The 21,323-nt window shown below is 38.2% G+C and overlaps 1 protein-coding gene across 19 annotated transcripts in view; it reads left to right on the top strand.

Moving 5' to 3' along the window:
* Positions 1 to 21,323, top strand: part of Rabgap1l (RAB GTPase activating protein 1 like) — a 581,968-nt gene that overhangs the window by 382,956 nt on the left and 177,689 nt on the right. The gene's annotated exons all lie outside the window — the stretch shown is intronic.

Genomic DNA, 21,323 nt, shown 5'->3' on the forward strand with positions numbered 1-21,323 from the left:
CCACACCCAATACTTTGCAGGCCTACTAGAATGAATTAAAAAAAACTGTTGAGAATGTGATTAAAAAAGCTGTTGAGAATGTGAACCCAGGCACAGCAGTCCAGGATTTTGGCTGGAGGAGGGGGGTGAGGATGGGTGTGGGGGGTGACAGGGAATGGAAATGCTCTGGAATTAGTGTTGATGGTTGTACAACCTGTGACTATTAAAAAAACAAAACACTGAAATGTATACTTTAAACGGTCAAATTTTATCTGTTTTATAAAACTTAGAGTAATAGGAAATACTTGTTAAACATAGAAGTTCTAGAGGCTCATCTCAGGCACAAGATTCTTTCCCCTGAAGCCCTAGGAAATCTGTATGCCTAATAAATATCCTCAGGTTTTCATTTCCTATTAAAAGAAAGCTATTAACAGTTGTATGTACATAGTCCTTGAAATGTACTCAGATTAAAAGATGGGTATTTTTTGATCACTTTAATCAAATGCAAACAACATTAAGCAAAGAATTACTGGGGTGCAATTTTCTGTTCCACATGGGAGTTACTGAATGATCTAGGCTTGTCCTTTCTCTGGAAGAGAAAGAGTGAGGTGGAGAGGCATGAGGTAGTGCCCCTTTTTCATTTCTTTGAATTCATTAATTTTACAAATTCTAGGAAGTAAGCTAATGTCCAAGGTAATGAATTCAGAGAAACAGGAAATTTACAGGAAATATCCAGCAATGTTTCCGTGGTGGTTTTAGTGTTGATTCTGGGGGTAAAACCTTGATGTGCAGATTTTTTTTCAAGGTTTGTTAGTTATGTGTTACCATGGGCCTATCAACAAAGCCAAGTTGACAAAGAGCAGATGTGTGATTTAAGAGCTAAACTTCCTCAGCAATAGTCTCTGGATCAGATTTGTTTCATAGCAGTGCTGCAGCAGGACAAATTGTTATTAAACATAGGCATACATTTTGTTTCATGAAGATTTAGGAGAACAAGGTGGATCCTTTTAGTGTAAGCATTTGACAAATAGAGAATGAAGGTGGGCCTGCTTTTTCCTGTTAAGAGTACCTGTGGGCTTATTCAGATGTGTGCTTTCACTGAGTTGGAAAATGTATATGATCATTAATAGCACCCTATAAACAATAAGCTTAAAATTCTCTTGAAAATCTGAAAGTGTTCCTTTCCCCAAATTTAACACAGGTATTTAAAAATTCTATTCACAAGTACCTTTTTTTAAAAAGAGGGGGAAGTACATCTTGATACTCAATAAATTCTTTGTGGTTGATTCCAGTCACTCATACTTTGTTTAAACCTATTTCTTTCTTTAACAATAAAAATAGATAATCCTTTATAGAGTCCACTCCTACATGGACAGTTTATTAGAATGGTTTTGCTTCGTGTCAGCCCATGTGTGCTGTAGAGCAGATGTTCTGTTCAATTCAGGTCTGGGAATGTGATTTTGAAAAGCTCTTCTCACTTCCCCACTTTTTCTGAAGCTTGTGGTTACACTATTAGCTGCTAACAGGCATCCTCTGTGCCTCAGCTTGAAGCATGGGGTTCTATCAAATGGAACTTCAATGCTCGCTTGGACTTGCCGTGTGCAGTGGACCCAGGGTGAACCCTTAGCCAGCATTTATTGTGACTGTTTTATGCCAGTCATAGTACTTGATGATGAGGACACAGAACCAATAGACATTCTTGGAAAGAGACAGGTTTTGTGATCAGATAAAATAAGATGATTCTTATATTACTTTGGATCTTATGAATTTATAAGTCCAAAATTATTAAATATTATCAATTTCCTGTGCTTCAACCTAATAGTGTACTGATAATAGTGATCCCTTGGAGATAAGATCATAAGAACAATGTCTAATTCATGAAGATTTAGGAGAACAAGGTGGATCCTTTTAGTGTAAGCATTTGACAAATAGAGAATGAAGGTGGGTCTGCTTTTTCCTGTTAAAAAAAAGTCCCCCAAATTTCTTTGAGGTTGAATATCATCTGTTAAAAAGGCATATAAATTCTGCATTTTACTGCACAATACAGCTATAGTTGTCTTAGTATGCTTTTTCTTCCCATATTCAAATAGAAGTTGTCTGTCCAAAAAGACAGCATATTTGCCCTGGCTTTCCCTCTCCTCACACAGTCCCTCCACCTCAGAGGTCTTACATACCTCTGTTTGGCAAGTTTAGTTATACAAATGGGAAACCTTTGGAAGGCAATGGCATGGGGGAATTGATGTTTTTAGAAAGGTATATTTGAGACCACCAAAATAATTGAGTTGAAATATCAACTGTCATATACACATTAAGAATAAATATTGACATTGTAGATTATTGTTGGTTTTTTTTAAGTTTGCCTGGTAGCATATGTGCCTATCTTTTGTGTTAAGAATACACTTAAGAGTATGTGATATAACACCAAATTGTCTAACAGTGCTACATTTTTGCAGAATTATGGAGGAGGGAACGCATTACACAATGTATGCAAAATTTTTAGGTTAGATTTCCTTTTATAGCCATTTCTCTGATGCACCTTTTATATTTGGAGAAAAGGAACTCATAGAATACATTAATGTGTTATGTTACATCAGCAGGATAACTAGACTTTTAAGGTTAGTTTATTAATGGCTTGTATGGGAATTTAAAAGGAACACAGTACTTTATTTTAAAGGTATCGAAAGGAGTAAATACATGGATGCACATTGATTGGACTGGTGTTTGTAGCATTAGCAGGGAGCCAGGGAAGCCAACAGAGAAGCAGCTTGTACTTGTACTTGAAGTGAGGCTCTGTCTCTAGAACTTAGCTGATAACTTATCAATTCAACATCTAGGGAACTGAAGATACTCACTGAAAGGAATGTCATTGTATCTGTTTTTTGTAACTGTGACAAATATCAGAGAAAAACAACTAAGCAGAAGAGAAATTTATTTTGGCCCATAGTTTCAGAGATTTCGGTCCACAAGCTCCCTTGTTTTGGGCCTGAGATGAGGTAGAACATCATGGCAGAAGAGTGTGGCATAGGAAAGCTGTTCAGCTCATGGAAGTTAGGAAGCAGAAAGAGAAAGAGAGTTTGAGAGAGAGGGAGAGGAAGCGAAGAGAGGAGAGGGTTAAGATATAGTCCCCAAGGCTTGCCCCTAGTGGCGTACCTCCTCCAACCATGCCACTCCTGCCTGCTGTTTCCACTTCCTTCCAGTAGGTCATTTGAATTATTAATCCATTAAATGGATTAAGCTGCTAATGGGGTTATAGCCCTCACGATCCAATCACTTACAAAAAGCCCTGCTCTGGACATTGCTGCATGCAGGATCAAGTCTTCAAAACATGAACTTTTGGGGTACATTTCAGATCCAAATCATAACAGTCATTTATTCATTTAATAAATATTGAACATTTAATATATGCTGACATTGAACTGTCCTAATGGATACACTATGGTTAACAGAATAGATATTGTATTTGCATTCATGGAGTGAACAGACCAATGGACATACATATTATAAACACATTTTAAAAGCTACGTATGAATAAATCACACACACACACACACACACACACACACACACACACACACACACACATATATGGTTATACATTATGACAAATGCTATGAAGGGAAAATCTAAGTTGCCTCAAGATTTTGTAACAGGGAAATGTATTTTAAATTGAGATTTCAAGAATGGTCGGTTTGAGTAAGTGACATTTAAAGCTGAGATCTGAGGGACGAGTAGGATAAATCCCAGTGATGAGTGAGGGAATTGCATGTTTTAGAGGATCTAAAAGAAAGCCCAAACTTCTAGAACACAGACGGCAGTTGGCTAATTGTGCCAGTTTGATAATTATGCCAGTTTGATGGCATATTTAGATGTGCAGTGAGGAGCCACTGAAGATCTGCAGCGAGGAGCCATTGAAGATCTTTAAGCTGCAGTTGCAGGGTGATTGGCGTGTTTCTAAGGTGCTGTCCCTGTTGTGAGTGCATGGAAGGGCTGAGGAGACCAGGGAGAGTACCTGTTCTGGGGAAAGCCACCTGTAGGTTAAGCTCTTAAGTGTCACTGCTATATTCACCCAGGAAAAATACCTATTTGGGATAGTAGAAAATATTACCCCTCACAGACCCCAAAAAACACTATGTATATAAATTGAAGGTTGAGAATGAGGAATATAATTCAGAGAAACTTTTGGTGAGGTTTGTTTGCCTTTTGTTATTTACTTCTGAAACTTGACCATTTTTCTTTAAAACAACTTTTCTATCTAGGAAAAGAAATTTAGTGAATTTAGACTTATAAAATGGAAGCATCAATGTTTTACCTCACTTTACTTTTTATTTTCATTTTTCCTCTTTGTTTTTTCCTTCTGTAACTTTCATAGCACTTGTATCTGTGGAATGTCTTGTGTCTGTGAGAGGAGACAGAGCAGGTGCCTCATGTCTTCGAGAATGAGACAGCCTCTGAAGCAGTGTCCACTCGCTTGCTGGGCCAGGGAAAGGAAGGGCTCGCACTGTTCCCATGGCGTGCCTCCTGTGTTTTTGCTCCGAGAGAGTCTGAAGCAGTTTCTGGAGTCAGAGAATTGCAGTGAGGTTGGTTGGAAAAAAAATACAATTCCCCAGGAGCTAGAATGGACAATACCATGAATTACCTTTATTGATTGGCATAATTATTTTATGATCCTTAACTTGTATATTAAATTTGTGTTTGCATAATAAATTTAGCACTTTGAATTTTCCCTTTGAGTTTTTATTCTTCTAGAAATCTTCACTAGGTTTAGATTATCTTATTAGGATTTGGGGGCTATTAATAAGCTCTATTTCTACATTGATTTTTCAGGAAGCTTTTTATAAATTAGGATGCCTCTTTCCCTTTTTGTTTCCTCACATTATTTTTGATCAGCAAGGCTGAATCAAAAAACAACTTAATTTTTCATCTTGAGTGAATTACCAAATGAAGTCTTCTAAGTTATCTGTCACTATTATAAAGCTTAGGAAAAAAAGCTTTGTCTGACTCAGGTTAGAAAAACCTGAATCATGTCCTCAATTTTGACAGCTTGATTTTTATGACTTCTTGTCATACACTCACTGATGCATGGTGCCATCTGCTGTTCATGGAGAGTGGATTGTATTTTGAATCACTTGGTAGAACAGATATGTGGTACCCAAAAGAAAGCTGCAAAAATAAGTTAAGTGAAAAAAAATTAAGTGGAAGAGTAGCCTGTTTGAAACTTGCTGCTCTGTGGTTTATTTACTTGTTTCTATGTAAAATCATTTTTAAATCTGACTATATCCAGCACATGCATGAACCACAAGATTTTGTGCTCATTGTTTTGATTTTTCTTGCTCATCTTACCTTTCTTCTTAGAGTATAAGCAATGCTCTGCCCAGAGAGGGCAATCAGTGGATTTCTCTGTTGGCTGTTTGACTTAAGCCTGCTTGGTTTGTTTTGGTCACTCTACGGGCACCTTTGGTGTGAGCTGCTCTTATGGGCTGTTCAGCCTTGTACAAGTCACCTCACTTCTGAGTGCCCTGTTTTCTTTCTGTGAGAAGATAATATGCATCTCTCAATCCTCTTGCCATGGACATTTAATGAGATAACACTTGTCATGTACCTAACACAGTCCTTCTCTTTCACATAAGCATTATTATTTTTAGGTTCTGTGGGTTTCCCTTTTACCTTATTTCAAGGACAAAATTAGTAAGAATCAGTTTTGTTGTTGTAGGATTATAAACTCTTCAAGCTAGAAGGAACATTAGCAAATGGGCCTCAAATTTTCATATACCTTTGATCACCTAGTGGTCTCATGGTTCACTGCCATCCTACCTGGAGATATTTAGATAGCCTTCTAAAATGAGTGTCATGCTAGGTTTGTTCAAAGGGAACTTATCCAGTGTACATTGGAATTTTTTTTCTGGATTTCTCTTGCTTTTCACAACATCTGTGAAAAATAGATTACAATACTTTTTGGGATATATTTTTCCCAAGGGTAATACAGAAAGCAAAACTAAACAAACACCTTTAACCTAGAACTCCAAATTGAGAATTTGGTATGGCATTTCCATACCATTACTGACTTTTCATCTTTGATTTTATTCATAAAGACTCCCCCTATAATCAAATTTGCAAGATGCCTGGAAACTCCTCTAGTCTGAGAAAGCTAGATTCTATTGGCATATTTTCTAAATGAATCTTGGTTTCCAGAGTCTGTTCTGGTAATGCTGGTACCTACCTTGCCACATTCTTGGACCTAGAACTTAAAGACTGCCATGTCTCCATGAATCTGGTCAATCTGTTCTTATTTTTGATATCAGAAAACCAAGGATATATATTTCTAGGGTAGCCACATCATAAAGAAGCATGGATTGTTAGCCCTTACAGGTAGTTTGGACTGATAACTCCTTATTTAAAAGATGAAGACTTGTATAAACATGTCAGTAAATGTTATAAGAACCTTGGCTGGTCTCAGGGTCTACACAGATATAGGCAGCCCAGGATCGGGGATTAAGGTTGATACTCTATGTAGAAAAGGTGATTTTTGAATAGTAGACTGCACTATTTGAACCATGTTACAGAATTCCTCTAGTCTTATTTTTTGTTAGGAGATTGATAAGAGTTTTGAAAATTCATCAGAGAACAGCAACAACAGAAGAAAGAAAATTAATACCCATCAGGACAGATTAAAGAATTGAGAAGAATATTTAACTGTGGAAAGGATCTCTTCAAAAGCATCCCCAATGGCATGAAAAATTGTGACCAGGTGTTCTCCATTTCCTTTGAGGTTAGAACAAAGGAAGTAAATTTACACTTTATAGCAAAAGCAATACCAGCAATTAAATGTGAGGCAGATCTGCACAGTGAAGTCAGTAAATGCTGCAACAGGAGGGTTATTTTACTTCCTGGTTATATCTTTCTTGAATTCTCTGCTTATTATCAATATCTGCTTCGTGTAGTTGGCCTAATGGATACCCTCCCAGGATGCCGTCCAGTTCAGTAATCTCACATGGTTCATCTAAGGGACTGTTAGACACCTATCCATGTCAAACATCCTATGTCATCAGTTAAGACAGTTGTAGATATGGTCAATTTGATTGGGAGAGAGAAGAGACTTTTTAAAAAAGAAGTTAAACAAGAAATATATAGCCTTTATAGCAGATATATAGCCTTTGTAGCAGATTCTTGGAATCTTGAATAACTTGCCATAAGTATTCTGAGTTCCATTTGGGGGGCTTTAAATGATACTGTGCCGGAACATGCAGTGCTTTACTACGTGTTGGGAACTCTTCTGAGTGCTTTGCATGTGGCAACTGATTTCATCCTTGCAGCTGCCCCTTGAGGCAGGTGCTTCTGGTTATGAGGTGCAGACAGTTTAGGTAACTGGCCCTAAGTTATACAGTTACACGCAGGGGACAGGTTGATTCAGACCCGGGAAGCCTCATTCCAGAGTTCCTCTCTAAACCGCCACAGTCTGTTGCCCCTCCACAAACAGATAAAGCAAGAATTAAGTAAGACTTCAAGGGAACTAAAATTTCTGGTAGGTTGCCCAGGTATCTCTAGGACTGCTAACAACTGGGACCCACATGTGTTAAGTCACAGGAGTGAAGGGGTGCCCTTTCTCTGCCCACTGGATCCCCGCCACTCCCAAAGTGAACCAACCACATCATTTCTCTGTCCATTTACAGTTGCTGTGATCTTGATTCACACTGCTTCCTCCCAATGCTTGAAAGCAACCAACTTGTGTTCATTCCTAAAAACATCACTCAAGCTTCCCCTGCTTTGTGAGCATCCAGGTGTCCCCCAGAGGACTGACCTTTCACTCTTAGGCTCCCTATGCCACATGCAGCCTTCCCTTGTACTTGTATTTTTTTCTTTTGATACCCACTTATTTAACACTGTTACATACTAAGCAGGCACAAACAATGAAATCAGTAGGTCCAAGCTCTGATCCAATGAAGCTTATAATGCATAAGTTTTTTTTTTTAAAAAAAGGAGGAGTTTGAGAGAGGAATTGATCTGATGTCTGTCTGTCAGTCTCTCTCTCTCTTTAGAAATGGGATCTTGCTATGCTGCCTAGGCTGGTTTCAAACTCCTATGCTCAGATGATCCTTCTACCTCAGCTTCCCAAGTAGCTGAGATACAGACACCAGTCTCTGTGCTCAGCTGATATCTCTTTTAAAGGGGTCACTCTGGTTACTATGGGGAGAATAACCTGGGAGGGAGAAGAGCAGGGATAGGGAGACCAAGAGGCTGTTGCATTAACCTCATCAAGAGGTGACAGTGGCATGGACTAGGGTGGGCTCAGTGGAGATGATAGAAAAAAAGTTAAATTTAAGGTATGTTTTACAATTAGAGCCCCCCAAATTTGCTGATGAATTGATTGTGGGTTGCAATAGAAAGAAAGTATGAATCCAAGGCTCTTGTTAGAGTAGCTAGAAGAATGTAATTGTAATTAACTAAGGTGGCAAAGATTAGAGGAAGAACAGCTTTGTAGAGGAAATAAAGAATTTAGATTTAGACAAGGCTGAGATTTCTGTTACAATCTGAAAATAGAGCTCTTGAAGTACACAATTATATAAAGCTGCAGTTCAGAGGAGATACAGAAGCTAAAGATGCTGATTTGGGACACATCAGTGTATTCTATGTATTTAAAGCCACAGGACTTGATGGGGTCATCTAGGAGTCAGCTAGAAGACCATGTATGATTCGGGGAAGCTCAAGAGATGGTAATATTCAGAGAAGAAGATGGGCTCATTAAAATTTTCAGAGTCCTAGCTGAAGAGAGATGATTTTGAGGTAGGGCCTCATTTCTAAAGGAGAAACAGGTCAGAGTGAGTAAACTGAGGTGCCTGTCCTAAATGGGCCTGGAGAATGAGCAAGCCTGTAGACAGTGACTAGATAAAATTAAGAATCAGGACCAGAACTGAATCAGAAGGCAGAAACTTGGCCTTAGGGAAAAGTCAAATGCCATTTATTAAAAAAGAGGCTCAAGATTAGGGGATGGGCTATAATCTACCTATCCTGATGTTCTGCCTTTTGAATATTATATTGTACAACTCTTTACTTTCTAACCAAAGACATGTGCCAGAGTTGGAAGCAGATCATGAGCTGATCTTTGTTCAGCTATAAAATAAAATAAAAGTGTTTATACAAATAATATCTGCTTATTTTATATGCTAAAAATTCTTGTGCCTTTTCTAATAATTCTCCAGATTGTTTTGGACCACACGTATCTATTTAGTTGTTAGTTTTTTTTTTTAAGTGGAAAGAAAGCTCATTTAATTTTAGAAAGCAATCTTTTTTTCCTTTTTTCAAAATAAAACAACTTTATGTATATGTATATTCTTTATATTTCTTTTATTCCCACATCTTTAATTGGTGCATTATAGTGTCACATACTGATGGGATTTGTTGTTACATATTTATACATGCACACAGTATAACAATATAATTTGACCAATATCACTCCCCAGCACTTTCCCCCCATCCCTCCTACTCTTTGTAAAGCAGTTTGACCTTTTATGACTCTTCTCATTTCATTAAGAAATTTAAAGCCTGGATTGTTCTCCCATAAATAGAAAGCTTCCCAGTTTTCAGTCATCTAGATAATAGGGCCAACTCAAATTAATATTTGAAATTAATTATTGAAAATTATTAAGCTTTTAAGATATGCCCATATCTAGCTCTGAGGTTATGAAGAGCCGTGGATATGGTCCATGGCCTGAAGGGTTTCTCGTCTCCTAGGGGAGAAGGACACACATGAAAACTAAGTGACCAGGAGGTGGATATGGCCGTGACACTGATGGGAGATGTGTGGGCAAGGGATGGTGGGAGCCTAAGCTGACATTACCAAGGCCCTTTGAGGGTGTTGGAGCCCCGAGATGTCTCAAGGGAGTGGTTACCTTAAGCTGAGCTTCTGTCCTAGTCAGCTGGCTGTCTGTGGAAAGGAAATGGGGTCCTTGCCACAAAGAACATGGGAAATTAAGTTCAAGAAGTAGAAAGAAACTGAGCCAATAATCAGACATTTTGCTAGTTTCACCCTGAATTGTCTTGGTGGAATGAGTTGTGGGCTGAAGCAGAGCAGCTGCAGGTGGAATAAGGACAAGGAGGTAGAATCCAGACTTGCTCAACTCTTTGAGGCCTTTCTCAGTTGAGCTGTGCTAATATTTCTGACTTTTCTCTTTTTGAGTTCTCTTAACCCTAAAGAACATAGAAACCAGTGGTTCCCAAAGCTTGCTTTATTATTAGATAGACTGCAGGTAGGGTGGGAGGAATGCCCATCTTGGACCTGCTAATAAATCCCTTTTGTGACACTGAAACAGAGCTCTTCATTTTATTGTTTAGGAATCTTATGCATAGAGAGGTTGAGATACTCACTTAAAGACAATAGGAGCAGAAATTGAACTGTGATATTTGTCTTCTAAAAGTTTTGGCTTAGAGTGTAGTATTAATGAATTCCTACAGAGAACTGCCATACTGTTTAATATGAGGCTTAATTTACTATGCTTCTATGGCAATGGATTTGACAGGACTTCTAGAGCCTTTCTTAACAATTGTAGAATTTTTGCAACAACTGCAGTATTCCAGTTGTTGGGGCACCCTTTGATAATTAGGTGTCTTTACTTTGTTATAGCTCTTACTTTTAACTTGGTGTGGTGTGGTGTGGTGTGTGTGTGTGTGTGTGTGTGTGTGTGTGTGTGTAATAGATCTCAGACCAATTAACTGAACTAATTCTGCCATGTTTTTGTAAACAGGGCTATCTCGTCTTTACTACAGTACGTAGATCTGTGGTTTCCAGTTTAATTTCTTGATGTGAGGACAGGGCTTCTTGGGAAAGAACTTAAGAGTATGAGTGATTTAATTACCTGCTTCTCTTAGATAGATACCTTTCTCTCCATCAGTTCCTAATAAAGTAACACGCTTTCTCATCCATTTCATAGTTAAACATGAGTGTGCTGAATGTCCTGAATTATATACTGAAGTTATTAACTGACTGACTGTATACCTCATGGTACCGCAAGCCATGGATATTTTGTTCCATGATAGCTAATTACTACTGGCAAATGGTTTGCTACATAAATTATGAAACTTTACTGGAAGCTCATTTCTTCCTTCCTTCCTTCCTTCCTTCCTTTCTTTTCTCTTTCTTTCTTTCTTTCTTTCTTTCTTTCTTTCTTTCTTTCTTTCTTTCTTTCTTTCTTTGTACCAGGGATTGAACTCAGGGGCACTTGACCACTGAGCTACATCCCCAGCCCTGTTTTATATTTATTTAGAGACAGGGTCTCACTGAGTTGCTTAGTGCCTTGCTTTTGCTGCGGCTGGCTTTGAATTCATGATCCTCCTGCCTCAGCCTCCCAACCCCACAGGTGTGTGCCACTGCTCCCAGTGGGAGTGGATATTTCTTATAGCCCACTGGCCAGAGGGTGCTGATTTTACATTTCCCTGATGTGTGAATGGTTAAGTTGAATGAAGAAAGTATGCTCTTAAATTGTTATGCTTGTACTTTTTGCCTGAGTAGAAATATCAAAAGCTATAGAAATAAGACCTTTGCTAAAATCTAAATATTAGTACTGTGGGAAAATCAAAATACTCAACGGAATATGTTGATTTAGGAGTTTGTCTCATTTCTGATGTATTTTATAAACATTTTTAGTCTGATTAAATTTTCAGATTGAGGGCTGGGGATGTGGCTCAAGTGGTAGCGCGCTCGCCTGGCATGCGTGCGGCCCGGGTTCGATCCTCAGCACCACATACCAACAAAGATGTTGTGTCCGCCAAGAACTAAAAAATAAATATCAAAAATTCTCTCTCTCCTCTCTCACTCTCTCTTTAAAAAAAAAAACTCTTTAAAATTTTCAGATTGAAATAATTATTAACAGTTTCTAAAGCATTATGTGGTTGGCTCTTTCAGTAAGAAATATGCTTTCTGGGAAATCAAGTAGTATGTATTTATGTTAAAATCTGGGAACACATTTGTTATTGATCAAATATGAATTTTCAAGAAAATAATATTTATAGCTTGTTTTCTCTGAAATCTCTTCTGTGACCAGTTTTATAAAATTAATCTACTGAGTTTGTTGTTTTGTTTAGCTTTCACCGTATGCTATTTTTTTCCTCATCATTAATATCTCAAAATTTTACCACATTCAGGGCTAGGGAACACTTAACTAGCATGCATGAGACCCTGGGTTCCATCCCTAGTACTAAAAATAAAGTTATCCCATTCACATCTTCTGTTCATATTTTTGTTAAGCTTAACTCATCTTAGCTTTCAAGTAAGCAGTTGCACAGCTTCCCATTAAAGTGGAATGGCATGTGTACACACAGACACAGATCAGTGAAGATGCACAGGAAATTTGATACAGCCCTCCTATTTTCAACAGCTATCCAAATAATTCCTCAGCATTTTTTTTTTTTTTTTTGCTGCTGCTTTATGGTGAGATTTCAGTAAATCACCTGCTCAATCTTGAAACAGGACATGAAACATTTATTCACCAGCTGGTGGTCCAGATTCACCTGCTGGTGGGCCAAGGGGCAGATTGCAAGTCTACACCCTTCAACCCCCTCCAAGGTTAGAGCAAATATTTATACCACAAGTAAAGCATGTCAGTACATTAATCATAAATAGCTGTTGCTATGATTCAAGACCATAAACAAAAATCATGAGATCTAAAATCATAAGCAGAAGAGGAAGTGGGTCAAAATGACCCTAGTTGAGTACAATTCAAAGAATGATTACTAAAGGCTAGACAAACATTAACATTCTATTTGGTTAGGGCACATAGCACAAGTACAGTGTATGAGATTAGAAGGAACAATTTTGCCATTGTGTGTTGCCAGTATGCTGTGCTAAGCAACTATTTGTAGGTACAGAGGCCGGGTTTTCCCATGAAGAAGCATTTCAGATGGAGGCTCAGGGTAAAATGGAGTCTGTTTGCCCATACCTCCTGGCCCATAACACTTTCAAGTAATCTGATAGGACATATAAAAACTAGTCTGCAGTATATCCCAACTTTCATCTTTCTATTAATCATTGTTTTTCTCATAGAATAATATGTATTCATTTTAAAATGCATAAATATTACCTTAATATCTTTAGCACTTTATGAGGGTTTTTTGCATAATTCAAATAAAATCTGATATCATATTAGGGTGGTATGGTAACATGTATTACTAAACAATTTGAAAAGGAGGCTCAGCAATCCAAAAAAAAAAAAATGACACTAATATCAAGAAACTATAAGGATAAATTACTTTGATCAGTATTTCATTATCTTAAATTCTCATTAAAAGTCCATTTTCTTATTCTTAACAACTCTATTAATTTCATACATTCATTTAACTAACATCAAGTATCTACTGTGAGTGATGGGAATATATCAATAAAGGCACCGGCAGTATTTGTCCTCACACGACTTAAGGGAACCAGAGGCAGCACCCACAGGATGGGTGCTGGGGTATGGGCAGGGTGGCTTTCAAGAGCACTAACAAGGGAATCTGTGCCAGCCACGGAAGGCCAGGAAAGCTTCTGCAGAGGCGTTGACGTCTAAGCTCATAGTAGGGCAGAGCCGGGGTAATCAAGTGGAGGGAAGGGTTGCCAAGCACAAAGGGCATCCGCCGTGAGGTCTGGAGGTATGGGATGTGATCTTCGAGAATTCCCTGGGAAGCAGCTATTTTTTCCTCTTCCCACAACCACAAGATCAAGAGTTGGTGGGGAGTGGGGACCACCATAAAATCCCCACCTCCAGCAGGGAAAGGGGTCTCTTCCCAGTTAGTGCTCATCCCTCTCCATTCTTAAACTCTTTAATATTCACTACTAGTTTATGAAAAAAAAGTTTTAAAAAAAGCTATAATAAAAATGGAAATATATAATAAAAGTGAGGGGAAAGGAGTGTGGAAATCATCTAGTTTTTTTGTATATTTTATATTAGTAAGGAAGTAGTGGACATAAGGGCAATTTAATTTTTTTTTAATTTTTATTGTTGGTTGTTCAAAACATTATATAGTTCTTGACATGTCATATTTCACACTTTGATTCAAGTGGGTTATGAACTCCCATTTTTACCCCGAATACAGATTGCAGAATCACATCAGTTACACTTCCATTGATTTACATATTGCCATACTAGTGTCTGTTGTATTCTGCTGCCTTTCCTATCCTCTACTATCCCCCCTCCCCTCCCCTCCTCTCCCCTCTTTTCTCTCAACCCCCTCTACTGTAATTCATTTCTCCCCCTTGTATTATTTTTCCCTTTCCCCTCACTTCCTCTTGTATGTAATTTTGTATACCCCTGAGGGTCTCCTTCCATTTCCATGCAATTTCCCTTCTCTCTCCCTTTCCCTCCCACCTCTCATCCCTGTTTAATGTTAATCTCCTGCTCTTTGTCCCTACTCTGTTCTTAGTTACTCTCCTTATATCAAAGAAGACATTTGGCATTTGTTTTTTAGGGATTGGCTAGCTTCACTAAGCATAATCTGCTCTCGTGCCATCCATTTCCCTGCAAATTCCATGATTTTGTCATTTTTCAGTGCTGCAAAATACTCCATAGTGTATAAATGCCACATTTTTTTAATCCATTCGTCTATTGAAGGGCATCTAGGTTGGTTCCACAGTCTTGCTATTGTGAATTGTGCTGCTATGAACATCAATGTGGCAGTATTCCTGTAGCATGCTCTTTTTAGGTCTTTAGGGAATAGACTGAGAAGGGGAATAGCTGGGTCAAATGGTGGTTCCATTCTCAGCTTTCCAAGAAATCTCCATACTGCTTTCCAAATTGGCTGCACCAATTTGCAGTCCCACCAACAATGAACAAGTGTACCCTTTTCCCCACATCCTCGCCAGCACTTGTTGTTTGACTTCATAATGGCTGCCAATCTTACTGGAGTGAGATGGTATCTTAGGGTGGTTTTGATTTGCATTTCTCTGACTACTAGCCATGGTGAGCATTTTTTTCATGTACTTGTTGATTGATTGTATGTCCTCCTCTGAGAAGTGTCTGTTCAGGTCCTTAATCAGGTGATATAGCGATACCAGACTTCAAACTATACTACAGAGCAATAGTAACAAAAACAGCATGGTACAGGTACCAAAACAGGTGGGTGGAACAATGGTACAGAATAGAGGACACAGAAACCAATCCACAAAACTACAACTATCTTATATTTGATAAAGGGGCTAAAAGAATGCAATGGAGAAAGGATAGCATCTTCAACAAATGGTGCTGGGAAAACTGGAAATCCATATGCAACAAAATGAAACTGAATCCCTTTCTCTCGCCATGCACAAAAGTTAACTCAAAATGGATCAAGGAGCTTGATATCAAATCAGAGACACTGCGTTTGATAGAAGAAAAAGTTGGCTCCAATCTACATATTGTGGGGTCGGGTTCCAAATTCCTTAATAGGACACCCATAGCACAAGAGTTAATAACAAGAATCAACAAATGGGACTTACTTAAACTAAAAAGTTTTTTCTCAGCAAGAGAAACAATAAGAGAGGTAAATAGGGAGCCTACATCATGGGAACAAATTTTTACTCCTCACACTTCAGATAGAGCCCGAATATCTAGAGTATACAAAGAACTCAAAAAATTAGACAATAAGATAATAAGGGCAATTTAAAATCGCCATTAGAAGCATCTCTCAAAATCCTTAAAAAAAAAAAAAAAAAAAGCTCTTGCTTGATTTTTCAGTGCTACACTCCTGACCTCTAGTGGGCATAAAGAAAAAAGCCTCCAAACTCAAATCACATTGGTTTTCTGGTCACTCCCATCAAATTCCAGGATTCAGCCATCCTAACAGGTTGAACTTCAAATAGTTTAAAACATACGAAGCAGAATGAATAAAGATCCTTTAGCTAACTTGTGACAATATTCTTGCTTTAGAACATATATTTAGGAGCAGCTAATATTTGCTTCCTTATATGGCAATTATCTGTCATTTTCCTGTTCTTTTAAAAAATATATTTCTTAGAGATCATAGAGGAGGAAGTTTATCAAAGAGAAGCCAACAGGATTCTATTCTGGTGACCTGTCATTTGTTACACATAACAAATACACCCAAACTGAGTGACTTTAAGACAGTGATTCTACACAAGACCCTGGTTCAATCCTGAGCACCCAAATAAGTAAATAACATCCCCCACACACACCAAAAGGCAGTGATTGTATGGTTAGACATACTGATGTTATGTCACCTCCTGATAACATTCACTGAGAAGAACACTGTGTTACTTCTATGCTATTGAATTCACTCACAAAGAAACATCATCAGACAAATCAAATTAAGGGACATTCTACAAAATAATTGGCCAGTACTCTTCAAAAATGTCAAGAACATGTAATAAAAAGATTGAAGATTTTTGCAGATTACAGGAGACCAAGGAGACACAACGACTAAATTCAGAGGATATAAGTTGTGCATTTGACAACAGTTTCATACTGAGCTCTTGGTTTTGGTTATTGAACTGTGGTTATGTAAAACCTCAGATATTTGGGGGAATTTTTCTCTAAATTTAAAATTATTTCAAAGTGAAAATTTAAAAGAGCTGTTTGTTTTCTTTGAGTTGGGAATTGGAACGTGTTCGACTGCAGGGTTCCCCTTTGATCTTCATGACACTGGTTGGACAACCTGATTCACTGCCAGATGACTTCATTCACATGCGCAGCGCCCTGGTGATCCTCAGTTTTTCTTCTGTCAGTGACATCTGGTCCTCCAGGTGCCCTAGCGGCTTTCTGGCTGTTTGGAGCACGAGGGTCTAAGTGTAGTTGTGCTTCTTTCATGGTGGCTGGCTTCCAAGAGTGATTATGCCATCAGATGGGGACATGGGAGCTGTCAGTCTCTGAAGGACTAGGCCCATATATTGTCATGGTGTCACTTCCATCACATTGTCTGTCAGAGCAGTGGTATAGTTGTCCAGATTCAGAAGAGAGGGCAGAGACCCAGCCTCTCAGTGGGAAAAGTGTCAAAGAATTGTGACCATCTTTAATCTATCACAGATATATCTGTAAGTCTCACTGACTATAAAAAACTGAGATAAAATTAGTAAACAGAGCATGAATTTGTTTTCGTCTGACAGAAAACTAAATTCTAATGCTGGCTTTACCACTTTGTAACAGTTGTGATATCTCTGAGCCTGTCTCTCATCTCTAAGATGATAACGAGTGGTAGAGAGGTTTGAGTGGGGAAAACATAAAATGTTGGAGATAGTAGACAATCAGTACATGATTTAATAGAGATTGCTAGCAAATTTCAGTACTTACCAAATGCAGAGTTATATGCTGTCTAATTTAGTCACACCCTTTTTCTGGGTGGTATATACCACTTGGGATGGTCAGGAAGGTTGGCACACCAAGCCCTCTGGCTTCGTCTGGGCCTGTCCCGTCCACCTTGGCCACTTTGGATTAGATCATCTCTTGCTGCCTATTGATCTCCACTTCTGCATACTATTTATTTCCCTGTCACTTTACCCCTAAGGAGCCAAGTGCTGATGTGCATCTGGTACTTTTGACACTACCTTTGCATAGTTTGCTCTCAGTGCCGTCAGTACAGCTTTTTGACAGCTTTTCACATAATCTGTCAGCTCCCTCTGAACCCACGAGTGCCTGCTCATCAGAGCCAAGATGTTCAGTGTCTTTGTTTCAGTGAGTGCTCAGCTGTCAACCTTTATTTATGCAGCAGGGTGGGTGCTCAATAGTTGGCCTACCAAGGAACACTGTGATCTTCACTTTGGAGCAATTATTCAATTTGGGGCAATTACTTGTAGGTGTTCTTAAAAGCAAAGATGTTGCCAGGACTGCGACTGAATTTTGACACAGCAATATCCAGATCAGTTAAGGAACCACTGCTTCTTGCTGATCTCGATCTATTGTCACTGCAGGAAGGTGGTGACCCTTTCTTTCCACAGCGAGCTGAGTTTTTATTGCCTCATGTTCAGTCAGGTCCTTTTTGTGAGTGTTTTTAATATGGAGACAAATGATAGAATCTGGTTTTGGTAGGAGTCACATTTTTGCTCTCTCTCTATTGTCCACTCTGAAAATTTGCTTGTCTTTCAGTGGAAGGAATCATTTTCATCCCTTAGAAATTAGAGGACTCACTAAGAGAGACCCAAAAGAGTGATTCATTCACTGTGTTAGTAGCTTTCCATTATTAAAACTAACACTTGACACCACTAATAGAGAGAAAGTTTATTTTGGCTCACATGCTTTGTTTTGTAGCTTGCTACTTCTACTATCTATAAATTCTAGAATCTTATCGCCAAACTGATTAGAAATACATATAAAATAAAATCCAAACAAAATTTTCTCTTGAGGTTGGTAAGAGTGTTTTCAATGTTTAGAGATCTTAATTTTTTAAGATCTTGTTTCTTGTTTCTTTTTCAAAGCTTCGTTACCTCATAGTTTGATTCTGAGATAATTGAAGAAAAGAGGCTCTTACTGTATTTTGAGGATAATTCCATAAATTGGTCTAGTTGAGTACACAGGAAAAAGAATCAACCACAGAAAATTTAGACTAGCTAAACACTTTCTATATATATCACACCAGCATTTTTTGGTGAAAATGAACATAAGAAGACTTGTGGGGTGATCCTGGCTACTGAATACATATATAATCTTGGGCTTATCACAGTCATTTTGAAAAACAAGAATCATAGTACAGCATATGAGAATCATAGATTTCACTGCTGCAATGGAAGCTAGGAGGTGGGGGGAATGTTGAGAAGAACAGCAGAGATGGTGAATGTGCAGAAGTTTCCAAAGAGGAGCATGCAAGGACTTGGAAAGGAAAGGAGGAGTGGAAACCTCGTGTAGCAGGGGAGACCAGCGCAATATGAAGATTAGAGAACTGGAGACAAGAGAGGCTTACATTTTGAGCATCAACTTAAGAAACTTGTTGGATCTAGTCCTGGTGGCAGGTTGACAAACACTGGTTGTGAGAAGTTATTGCTGCCTTGCAGTGTGATATGGGGTAGAAGGACTGGGGAGCAGGGGAGCAGGTCTTCTTTATCTTGTCCTGTAAGATTTGGCAGGTGCCGCTCCTCAGATAGGGCATTGATATTCAGGATATACAAAGAATTCAAAAACTTAACACCAAAAAACCAAATAACCTGATCGATAAATGGGCAAAGAACTAAACAAACATTTCTCAAAAGTGGAAATATGAATGGTCAACAAATGTATGAAATAAAACCTCTAGCAATTAGGGAAATGTAAATTAAAATCATACTGAGATTCCACTTCACTCTAGTCAGAATGGCACTTGTCAAGACTAGAAAGAACAATAAATGTTGGTGAGGCTACAGGGAAAAAGGTACACTCATACATTGTTGGTGGGACTGAAAATTAGTGCAAACACTCTGGAAAGGAGTATGGAGATGCTTCAAAAAACTAGGACTGGAACCTTCATTTGACCTAGTTATCCCACTCCTCAGTATATTTAAAAGATTTGAAAGCAGCATGCTATAGTGTTGCAGCCACTTCAATGTTTATATCAGCACAATTCACAATAGTCAAGCTATGGAGCCTAAGTGCCCTTCAACAGATGAATGGATAAAGAAAATGTGCTCTATATACACAACGGATTATTACTCAGCCATAAAGAATAATGATATTATAGCATTTGACAGTAAATGGATGGAACTGGAGACTGTCGTGCTAAGTGAAATAGGCCAGCCCCCAGAGGTCAAAAGTCATATATTTTCTCTGATATGTGGAAACTAATCCAAAATAAGATTTGTTCTAAAAAAAGGATAGAAGAACCATTAGTACAATGGACAAAGGGAAAAGAAGGGAAAGAAAAAGGAATGGGGTAGGAAAAGACGGTAGAATGAATCTGACCTAACAGTGAATCTCACCATCATATACATCCAACAAGACACTAATTTAAAAATATATATATATATATATTACATATATAAGTAAATAGCAGATAGACCAATAAGTTATAAGTAAATAGCAGATAGACCAGTAGAGTAGAGGGACAGGAACAGGGAGTGGGAGGAAGGGAGGGGAAGGGGAAGACCTGGGGACTGAATTTGGACAAATTATATTCCTTGCTTTTAATATTATGTCAAAATGAATTCTTTTGAACCAACAACAACAACAAAAAGATTTGGCAGGTGGGCATCAGCTAGTGGGTGAGAACCAATTTTGCTTAATTATAACCCAAGTTTCTTGATCTAGAATAGTCTTCTTTCTTTTTTCTAACTGGCAGATTATAATCACAGCAGGTCTAGAATCATCTATGTCAACTTGTTTTTGTCTCCTGTCCTGGTTATACTTACTTCTTACCATTTTTGGTTTCTTAAAGAGTTGATTGAGTAATCCCAAAATCAAAACCTTTAGTTTAATTTTGTATCTTAGCCAACCAAATGTTTTGTGCTCATCGTTTACCCTTTCTACATTGTGTCATAGTTTTAGTGGTTGAATATGAAAGGCTACCTTAGCAAATCATAGCAGGAATGCACTCTGGGATCCAATCCTAATCATCACTTCTGATTTTGGATACAAAAGGCATGGTTTATTATTTCATAATATGTTTGATACAGCTCCGTATCCAAAAGGCATAGGTGGTATTTGTCACCATGGTGAAGAGAACACACTGAATGAATCCTATAGTTTTGGAAGCTATCAGCTCACGCTTGAAAGATCTTTCTTCTCATGTATGATGACTTACATGGTGAGAAAACGGCACCTTTCCGGGCAGCCTGTTTCTGATTCTGTCACCTTAACTGTGTAAGGTTCCCTGTCTCCTAAATGTAACTGCTCAACATCTCCTTCAGTCTTTAGGCTGAGCCCAGACCTCAGCTCCAGTGTTTCTTCTCCAGAGGCTATTTAGTTTATCCCTACTGAAATAGTGCTCTGGATTTTTAGTAAAGAAAAGGAAAAGGAAGTCTGGCTGATAGCCCCTGATTTCCACCTCTAGTTTTTGCACTTCAAAGAAAGCACTAGAACAAACAATACAACACTAAGGATGATGTTGGAAATCCCGAGAGCATCAGTAGCATGGACTGGCTTGGTTTTGTCTGCCACTGGCAGTTTAACTCTGTCACCTAGATGTCTGAACTAGGATTAGGAATTTCAATTAATGGTTTTACACTTCTGTGTTATTTTTGCCATCTTGAGCAAGGAACATGACTTTTGCAACCCTTAGCCACAGACAAATAACCCAGAAGTAGATAGAAGAAAAATAATAATTTTATATGAATATTAATTAAATAGTATGTAAATTTTTCACTATGAATCTCAGAGGGGCAAAATACCTTTTCAAAAAATCTTATGGTTTAACTAATTAGTATTGTATGTGAAGATTAAAGCAATTAGGGATTATATTAATGATGTATGGAAGTCTTGGGTAGTACTTAA

This window comes from Ictidomys tridecemlineatus, chromosome 10 (assembly GCF_052094955.1).
Source record: "Ictidomys tridecemlineatus isolate mIctTri1 chromosome 10, mIctTri1.hap1, whole genome shotgun sequence".
NCBI lineage: Eukaryota > Metazoa > Chordata > Mammalia > Rodentia > Sciuridae > Ictidomys > Ictidomys tridecemlineatus.